General features: G+C 41.4%; 1 pseudogene; it reads left to right on the forward strand.

Annotated features, from left to right (window-relative positions):
• The window catches only part of LOC107741873 (mitochondrial 2-oxodicarboxylate carrier-like), a 103117-nt pseudogene extending 94307 nt beyond the window's left edge, over positions 1–8810 (forward strand).
• The last annotated feature ends 2037 nt before the right edge of the window (positions 8811–10847 follow it).

Below are 10847 nucleotides of genomic sequence, written 5' to 3' on the forward strand. Positions count from 1 at the left end.
GGCTCGACAGGGGATCGGGAGCCCTTCCTGGGCTAAACTGAGGAGTCCGAGGTCTCTCCTCCTCGTTTTGACACTGAATTCCTTCCATATTCTGGCCCTTATGTCCCGCCATAGTCAGCTCACCCTTAGCCATGATGCAGGGGGCGGAGCTCCTCTCCACACTCACACCGTCCACGGCTTGCTCCCTCGTGGTGGGCACTGTCACCGGCTCTCGCACCTGGTCTGACGGGTTGGGCTCAACATCCGAGGCGATCCTCCGCTCAGTCGCTTGGCTTCGCTCTGGCTCGCGGATCGCGGCGGGAAATGGCTCTCCGTCATCGGTGGGCTCAGGCTCATGCTCCGTACCGCGGGGAGATGGTGGGCTGGGTCTGGGTCCGAAGTGGATCCGGCGAGATGAAAGTAGCTTTTTACATGTTACATGTAAAAGATAAATGCAGCTCTATAAAATCATATCTTACTATTATAAGAAACATGGATATAATACAAAGGAAAATTAGGTTTTCCTTAAATATTTACTGGAAACGTACTTGTACACACATTCATACAACGTTCAGAAGTCCTGTTTAGATACAAGTTGCCCTGTACATAGTACAGTACATAGTACAAGTGCAACCTATTATGGGATGGTCACACTACACTTTTTGTTTTATTGACTTTATCTGAAGACATTTTGAATTTCACTGCATTCCAGAGTTCATGTCAGGAATATGAACCTGTTTTGTTGTGTTTTCCCTCCCTATGTGCTCCGTGACCCAGTTTCTCCCGTGTTTGATTGTGTTCATGTCATCCAGGTGTATATTGTAATTACCCTCGTTACCCCAGGTATTTAAGTCCCAGTCTGTGCTGTCTGTCTTTGTCGGGTCTACTAATGTCATGTTCGTGTCTCACAGTCTTTCCTAGTGTGGATTACCTCTTGTTTTGGATTTATTAAAGACTGTTTCTCTGATCCACGTTTCCGTCGTTTTCTCCGACACAGTGTGTGACAGAAGACCCGACCTCACAAAAAATGTAACTGCATGTTTTCCCTCCGTTTTTTTTCAGTGTTTCTTTTGTTTCCTGTGTTTTCCCCCATGGATGCCCTCACCGCTTTGTTCATCTCCCTAGCCTGTAAGGACCTTCCCCTCTTAGAGTATGCGGTTGAGTTGACTCACTGTTCTGGATCGGGGCAAATTACCACCGCCCTGTCGACCTCCTAGACACCACTGGACTGAGCTGGAGGGAAGGTATCATACGGTGTCTGGAGAGCGTCTGTCCCCGATCCAGAGCACAGCCAGACCCAGAGCCCAGCCCCCCATCACCCTGCTGTGTGGAGCGCAAGCCCGAGCCCACCGATGATGGAGTGCCTCAGCCCGCCGTGACCGACGAGCCATGCACCATGGCTGAGGGTGAGCTTATTGTGTATCTGGGACTGCTGGACTTTGAAGGGGACCTACTAGACTGGGAGGCAGATATATATGCAGACATGTCCATTCTCCTCCCTCCTTCATCTGAGCCCTCTGTCAATCCTGTCCCCACGTCAAGCCCAGAGAGGGCTGCTATTCCCACGTCTGGCCCAGGGAGGGCCACTGATCCCGAGTCAAACCTAGAGAGGGCTTCTATTCCTGAGTTTTGCTCAGAGAGGGCTTTTGTTCCCGATTCCAGCCCAGAGAGAGCTTCCGTTCCAGAGTTTAGCCCAGAGAGGGCTCCTGTTCCTAAATTAAGCATAGAGAGGGCTCATGTTCTTGAATTAAGCCCAGAGAGAGCTCCTGTTCCTGAGCTTTGCCCAGAGAGGGCTTCTGTTCCCGATTCCAGCCCAGAGAGGGCTTCTGTTCCTGAGTCAAGCCCAGAGAGGGCTGCTGTCCACACGTCTGGCCCAGTTAGGGCTTCTGTTCCCCAGTTCGGCCCAGAGAGGGCTTCCATTCCCAAGATCGGCCCGGAGAGGGCTTCTGTTCCCGAGATTAGCCCAGGGAAGGGCTCCTGTTCCTGGGTTGGGCCCGGAGAGGGCTCCTGTTCCTGAGTTTTGCCCAGAGAGGGCTCCCGTTTCTGAGTCCCACACAGAGAGGGCTTCCAGTACCAAGTTCGGCCCAGGGAGAACTTTTGCTCCTGAGTGCAGCCCTGAGAGCCCGGAGGCTCACAAATGACCACCCACCCTCCCGCTCCTGCCTCCTCCACCGCTGTCATCTGGCAGACACTCTGCTCGCCCTCAGCCCACCATCTCTGCAGTGGGATCGCCGTGGGTCTGCCAGTCTCCATCGTCATCGTGGCTGGAGAATCCCTTGCCTCTGCCTCCAGCCTCTGAGTCCCAGACTCCCCGCCTCCGCATTGGTCGCCTGAGCCACCTGTTCCGCCGTGGTCCTCCAGATCCTCCTCGTTGCCCTGGCTCATCGGCTCTCCATCTCCACCTCGCGCTCCTCCACCACCCACTCTGCCGCCGTTGGTCGGCCCCCTGGAGTCGTCAGCACTTCCTCCTCTATGGCTCCTCCCTCTGTCGGCTCCACCGTGGGTCGCCTTTACGGCTGTGGCCTGGGTCCCACCTGGCTCCACCTGCTGCAAGCCCCTCCTGTCTCTGCCTGGCCCGCCCAGGCTCCACCCTCCATCGTCTCCACCTAGAACTATGTCTGCCGGCCCCCTCCCGGGTGCCCGTCCTCCTCCTGAGCCTCCTCCCAAGTTCCCACCTGTCCCTCCCTCTGTTGTTTCTACGGCGCGAGAACACACCTTCCGGGAGGGGGGCGATATGTCAGGAATATGAACCTGTTTTGTTGTGTTTTCCCTCCCCATGTGCTTCGTGACACAGTTTCTCCCGTGCTTGATTGTGTTCATGTCATCCAGGTTTGTCTTGTAATTACCCTCGTTACCCCATGTATTTAAGTCCAAATCTGTGCTGTCTGTCTTTGTCGGGTCTACTAATGTCATGTTCGTGTGTCACAGTCATTCCTAGTGTGGATTACCCCTTGTTTTGGATTTAATAAAGATTGTTTCTCTGATCCAAGTCTCCGTCTTTCTTTCCAACACAGTGTGTGACAAATCAAAAGACATGTGACCAGTAGAGATCGATACATCATGGCATGACCTTTTAGCTGAATTAAATTGACCGCTGTTGTGTTGGGGTCAATTTGACTCACATTCATTTTTTTTCTTTTAATTTATTGAAAATTGGTTAAACTATTTATTTCCTCTTGACTTTTTCTCATTTAAGGTCACCTATTAGAATCATGTTAATTTCAACATGGGGTGACATGATCTATATTGAAAAGATTGACAAGACTGTCCAAACAGAAATCTTGATTTTATTTAATTTTTAATTGTATGTTTTCTTGTAAATGTGTAAGAAAAACATTTCGCTTTATATTACATGCATATTTCATATATTTAGTTATGATACATAAAGGCCCACATTTATCTTTCACATGTATTCACTTCACATGAATAAATCACTTTCATAAGTCGAAAAGTGATTGTACAATGTTGTTCATCTCGTAAAACATTTGCAAGTCTAAAAGTAGTATGAAAGCCAGAGTTTTTTTAATGCCTATTCACAGGCTGATGACTGAACATGTAGCTTATCAAATTAAAGGAGGGATCAGTCATGCACATTAACAGAGAGCGAGAGAGAGAGAAGGAGAGGGAGGAGGAGGAGAGGAGCTGCTAAGATAAACCTCACTAATACCTTCCCTGTTTGCACTCCATCACATCCTCAAAGTTTCCGATTACACATCCGGCAGGGCTCAACTCCCAAACAAAGTTAATTTTGTTTAATGGAAATGTTACCATACGCCTGCTCCACATGTATAAACTGGAGCATTAGATTTACTCATTTGACTGTCTATTGCAAAAAAATCTCAGGGAAGCATATGGTTTTTTAGGTGGAGCATTTACTTTTCTTTAGTATTTTCAAAGAAGCCAGTCATTCACTTGGGATTAGGATCCAAATCAATGATCCTTCTCCAGGGGTGTCAAATCAAATCCTGCACAGGCTCCGAGATTTAAGGAGCATTTGCTATGAAACCAGCGACTCTTTTCTATGAGAAAGTGTGCTACAAATGTAATAGCAATGAAGGGAGTGTTTCGTGTGGAAACTATACATAAGGCGGAGCGCTGTTGTTACACATCGATGCTCCTCCCCTACAATGCGACGTTCAGGTTTAGCTGTCAATGTTGCGTGTCGCTGCTGGGCTGCTGTCATTTGTAAAAAATATTCTGGCCAATTAGATGTCAGAGCTGTTCTGGTTCAGGCTTCTTTTGGTACAGTAACTAGTGTCGAGTCGCAGCCCAATTACCCAAATTGTCCCCATATGCCTCCCAGTCTGCCTGCGTGAACTCTGTTTATAAATCCTCTCTCAAAGTTTGCCCTTGGTCATATGACCTGTTTCAGCCAATAGTAAAGCCTCGCTCTTCTCATGAAACTCTAATCTGTGCCCTGCTACCATAAAATGATCTGAGGTTTTATTTCAGCTTTACATTTACATCCTTGACTCTGTGCCCCCTTTATTCACTTCTTTCTTTAGTCCTCCCTTGCTGGATCACTCGCTTGCATATTTTCCATTGACATTTTCATATCTCTCCTTATTAGCTCCTATTAGCTTATTAGCTCCTATCGCCCTACATTGTCTCTGTGTTCGTTAATTTGCATTTTCGTATAAATGCCAATAAAACTGTCATCAAACAGTTATTGTTTTATCATTAAAGGAATAGTCCAGTTAAGTGCAATCAACATCACTTATTTCAGCAATTTATTTAGACTTGTCCCTTTTTTTAATTCAAGAAAAAAATTAGGTATAGTCAGGCACTTACAATGAAAGGTAATGGGGCCAATTTGTAAAGTTAACTCATTGTTTCAATTATGTAGTGGCAAGAAATAAACAATATGTGTGTTAAAATGATTTTAGTGTGAATACAATTACTTATTAACCTTTCCTTTGTAAAGTTATAACCAGTTTTATTTCTGCTTTTAAATTACTTCCATTGTAAGTGCCTCAACATAATTTTTTTTTTTTTGAGGGACGAGTCAAAATAATCATCCCACAAGTGCTGTCTGTAACTTGTAGAATATTCCTTTAACTTTACATCTAAAAGTAAACTTTTAGACTTTCAGACCACTTTATTTTACAAATTTAATGTCAAATTTTATTTTAAATTTACAGAATATTCCTTTAACATCTTCAGCAAACATTAAAGTAAAGCATTGTTTGTGTTCTTCACATACAGGAAATGTGTGTTGATCATCATTAATCATCAAACTCCAGATAGTTCCCATGCTATAGCAAAGCTATTGCTCTCTCTACCTTGAATTTATCTCTCTGTCTGTATGCCAGGACCCTCGACTGGAATTCATGAGAAAGTTTGCTATCGGTTTGGTGTCAGGTCTCGTCCTGCGTGAACATTCCTTTCGATGTCGCTAAAAGCCGTATCCAGGGTCCTCAGTCCGTTCCAGGGGAGATCAAGTACCGCAGCTGCTTTCAGACCATGCATGGCTCTTGTGTACCGTGAGGAGGGGTAAGGCCTGAGTCTACACCATCACCCTACAATTACAGGTGTCAAAATTACACCCGACAAGAGGCATTAAACCAACCAGAACTATGAGGTTCAACTACAAGAAAAATTCTACAATATTTTTGTTTATCCTTTGCCCTCAGGGGACAAAAGGGCAAGTTTTGACAACCCACCATATTTAAGCACCCTCTAAATCTCAGTATAATTATGTTGTCCTTTTGTTCTGAGCTATATGCTGGAAAATGAGCACTAATGTACTTTGTGTCATTTCTTTTGTCTAGATCTTGATTTGAATTACATAAACTTTCCATAACATTTTAGATACTTGATCTGGATCCATAAAATGGATATGGACATGTTTTACCATGTGCATTTCACATCCTAGAACTCAAGACAGTAATAATGGGTGAAAGGCTGATTTTTTTATATAAAGTCTATTAATAAAGTATACAAAAATGAATTAAAAATGCAGTTCATACACAACGACTTAAATACACATGTTCTGTGATGAGCATGTTTTTAATTTCTAATTTAAAACGAATTTTAATATTTTTTAACCATAAAGTAAAAAACAAAATTAGGGGCTACATTTATGCCAAATAGTTTGGCATGATCTTTTGTTATTGTTTCTTTATAAAAGTAAATTTAAAAATGAACAAACCTGATTCACTGCCTATTAACATGTGAAAAAATACTGCTGTTGTTTTATAATATATAAATTAGCATATGATGACAAATAAGAACAAGAACTAATGCTCAAAAATGGCACTTCAAGGAAGATTTTATGCAACAAGCGTGAGATCAGCTGCCATGCTATTGTAACTTGTGTAAATTCATTGTGTAAACACTGTATTGATTCTGACGTGGGCTGTTGTTTCTTAGTGAAGACTCTAATAGTGCCCACAGCACTATTCTCTCTCTCTCTCTCTCCATCTGAATTGACAGGCCTCATGGGAAGCTGTGAGAGAGAATCAGTAGTTTTATGGCCCTTCAGGGCCTTGATTGGCCCCGTTCACTCTGTACAAAGGGAACGGCAACTCATTTGTTATTAGAGGCAAAGAATGGAGGCCTGATCTTGGGCAAGGCAGGGTGCGTGTGTGTTTAAGTGGGTTAAAGAGAGAGACACTGAAGCTGTTTTAGTTTTAGGGGTGCTGAGAGGGTACCCTATCCTGTCCAGCCCTCTAACACGACACAGTCCTGGCTAATTAGTAGTCCCTATGGGAGACGTCGTTAAGCAGGTCCTAACGAGGCGCGCGGCGCTCAGCGGGTCAGTCTAATCAGACAGCGGGGCAGAGAGGAAGTGGCTCAAGCCTTATTAACACCAGCACAAGCAGAGGACAGAGGCTGGGACAGAGAGACCGCCAGGCCCACTGCCAGAAATCAGCTTGAACACATTAGGGCAGGTACGCAACAAAATCAGCTATTAGTGCCCTATACCTGTTCCAGCTTTACAGACAGACCAAGTCTGAGAAAGAAAGAGAGTGAGAGAGATGAATTATCTTAAAGGGATAGATCAGCTGAAAGAAAGAAAGAAAGAAAGAAAAAGAAAATTCTGTAATTTACTCACCCTTGTGTCATTCAGAACCTGTATGACTTTCTTCAATGGAACACAAAAGAAGATGTTTAAAGCAATGTTAATGCTGCTCTTATCCATACAAAGTGCATTTTCAAGTTCCAAAAAGGACATGCCTTAAAGGGATAGATCAGCTGAAAGAAAGAAAGAAAAAGAAAAAGAAAATTCTGTAATTTACTCACCCTTGTGTCATTCAGAACCTGTATGACTTTCTTCAATGGTACACAAAAGAAGATGTTTAAAGCAATGTTAATGCTGCTCTTATCCATACAAAGTGCATTTTCAAGTTCCAAAAAGGACATGAATGCATCATAAATGTACCAAGAAATTCATCCATATGACTAGGGTGATGACATCATTGAATCATCAATGAACTGACTTTAGCTGAAAAATTACTCTATTATTGTCTTATTGCATCATTGACAAATTATTTTCCTGTTTGACTCTGTAAAGCTGCTTTGACACAACCAGTATTGTATAAAGCGCTAATAAATGTGACTTGACTACACATTCTAAGTCTTCTGAAGCCACATGATAGATTTATGTGAGAAAATGATCACATTTTAAAGGGATTTTGTGTTTTATGTTCTCATGCATCAAGCAAGGTTGACCTTCTGTTTGCCATATTTGATGAGATCTATGTATGTGCGTTTGTCAATGTAAATAAAAGCCTAAATTTAAGCGTGTTCAAACTTGCCTTGCGATAACCAATTGCATTTGGTGTTGTTGACATTTGAATAGCAATTTACATTTTAGTCCATAACTCGTACAAATCGCATGGCTTCAGAAGACCTTGAATATGCACAAGTAGTATAGACTACTTTTATCATACTCTAATGTGCTATTGGTGTCACTACATTCTGTAGGGAACCGAGCAGCATTAACATTTTCAGAATTTCTCTTTTTGTATTCCACAGGAGAAAGCAATTCAAATCATTCAATTATAATAAATGTAACTGATGCCTGTGTGTGTGTGTGTGTGTGTGTGTGTGTGTGTGTGTGTGTTTTCTTCAAATATCTTGCCTTACACAAAAGGACTGATTCCCAAGATAATGAGACTTGGACCAGGTAGCATAAATAAGTACATAGTTTTCCTATATTTAAGGGATAGTTCACCTAAAAATTTAAATTCTGTCATCATTTACTCACATTCTTTTCTTCTGTGGAAAGAAAAAGGCGATATTTTGAGAAATGTCTCAGTGTTTTTTGTGCGTACACTAAAAGACAATAGTAACTGTTTTGGTTCTTCTTTTGTGTTCAGCAGAATAAAGAAAGTCATACAGGTTTGGAACGAGGATGCATAATTGATGACAGAATTTACATTTTTAGGTGCACTATCCCTTTAACATATGACAATTATCCATGCCCTTTAACTGATATTTACTTTCTGAATATAGGAGGTGCAGTCGTGCTGCTGGTTTATGAATACGTATCTGACTGGCTGCAGATGGACTTGTGATCATCTGCACATCACATCAGTCTGTACTCCATCCTTCCCCAGGTCAATCAAACAGAATGCTGTGACTGTTCCTCAACAATCACACCAACCAAATCACAGCTCCTCAGACATGTGACATGTAGGCTCTCCACCACAGTCGCTTTGCAACAGCACAGTCACTCCCTGGATCTTGACATTCCATGTCTTGTTTCTATATAACAGAACACAACTACTGAGACATCCGAAAGTTACCTGTCCACATGCCTGCATATGTAATAGTAACCACAGCAGCTCTACACACCCCAACTGAAAATACCAAACAGAAACAGCACCTCATTTTTAACCTAAATTTTTGACTGAACAAGACTGAATTACAGTAAGCCTGAGGGATGCGTCTACTGTGTACTGGATGGCTTCCTTAGGACTTTGACTTTATTAGATTTAGTTGTAAATTCGTCATACTGTATGTCACTTTCTGTGTTGAAGATATTCGAAGCTCTCAAGGTCTCACTTCTTAATAGCCGTATCAATTGTGCACAAATCAAAAGCACAAATTGAACTTTGGGCATTCAAATTCTACTGAAGTATTTGGGGATTTCAAAATAATTTTTAATATAAAATAAAACAAAAACATCTTAAAGCCAGAAATGGTTACAAGTATCCATTTAATAGCTGTATTTTGCTAATAATTGCTCCTGAACTATGATAAATCTGTGAAAATGGTTGTGGGTGCCATGAAATAAAGCTCCAAAATTACACCTTTTGACCACTGAATTTTCATGACTTTTCCAGTTGGAAAAAAAAATAAAATAAATAAATCTCACTAAACATTTTATTGAGTTTTCTACCAGATGACATTTTTTTTTCTTTAAACTTTATACTCACTTCTAGAAATTTCCATAGTTTTCAGGAGTTTATGAATTTCTGTTTTTTTTTTTGTTTTTTTCTTATCTTAGGGCTAGACATCACAATTTTAAGTTTTCGGTACTATGACGTTTGCCTCAAACTCCTAATTTGCTGCTTATTAATAGTTAGTAAGGTAGTTGTTAAGTTTAGGTATTGGGTAGGATTAGGGATATAGAATATGGTCATGCAGAATAAGTGCTTTACAAGTACTAATAAACAGCCAATATGTTAATAATATGCATGCTAATAAGCAAATAGTTAATAATGAGAAATTGGTCCCTATACTGAAGTGTTACCAAGTTTTCCATAACTTTTGGCCCACTTCTGTTGAAACGTTGCTGTTGTTTAACATTTAAATCATCTGAATTTTGAAGCTTAAGTTAATTTACTGTAATTTACTGGTTTGTTACTTATAATTCCTTGTTATCAGTAATAACAGATTACAGTGGGAAAGCAATCTCTGTGGTTTTACTCTGTGGTGACAATGACTAGCAATGATGAATCACCTGATTTGTTTGTTTTTTTTTATTTATTTATTTGTTTTGTTTTTTATTTTTTTCCCCTTCATAATGCAATCCAGTATGTCATCGCAGCGTCATGAGCCAAGAAGCTCACTCTCACTCATCTCTCCTGGCCCGCAGGCTGACTCATCATAGCTCAGCACAACTTGAAATAACAAAACTGAAAAATGCAAATAAAATCTAAACAATCAGGACGGCCTCGCAATGCTCTAAAAAAATATGAAGCGCTGTGGCCTAGTCGGGGAAGACACTCTCATATTATTCACAGTCTTCTACCTCTGTCTTACTTAAAGATAACTAGTTGGATGAGTTAAAACAATACATCATCCTTTGAATTCCACCCAGACCACATTTCCCTCCTTCTCTTAAAAGGTCACGTTTTATCTCACTCCATTGACTTGAAGACAGTGAAGGCAATTGTTATACTCATGTATAGATGTCAGTCTGGGTTGCACCTCAGGCTCTCATCCTATGCTTCAACTTCTCTGAGTTATAACACCGAAGGCTAACGACACCAGACACATTTTCAGACTGTGCTCATAGTTTTCCGCTAAATGCATAAAAGACATTTTTCCAAGTCATTTAAAGCATTATATGAGATAATTTTGTCTTTTGTTATATAATCCCTTAACCTTTCTCTTCCTTTCACTCGTGCGTTTGAAGTTTCTTCACCGTTTCTTCATCATGAATGCAGATTGCAAGGTGGCAACCAGATATACACCGTACCAGAAGAACGAGCAAAAAGTGACGCTTACTTTTGAGCATTTAAAGGGGTCATATGATGCGATTTCAAGTTTTCCTTTCTCTTTGGAGTGTTATAAGCTGTTCGTGAATAGATAAGATCCCTAAAGTTGCAAAGACTTAAGTCTCAAACCCAAAGAGCTATTCTTTATAAAAGTTAAGACTCGTCCACGCCCTCCTAAAACGCCTCGTTTAAACA

This window comes from Sinocyclocheilus rhinocerous, unplaced genomic scaffold (genome assembly GCF_001515625.1).
Source record: "Sinocyclocheilus rhinocerous isolate Xijiao unplaced genomic scaffold, SAMN03320098_v1.1 scaffold1157, whole genome shotgun sequence".
NCBI classification, from domain to species: Eukaryota; Metazoa; Chordata; class Actinopteri; order Cypriniformes; family Cyprinidae; genus Sinocyclocheilus; species Sinocyclocheilus rhinocerous.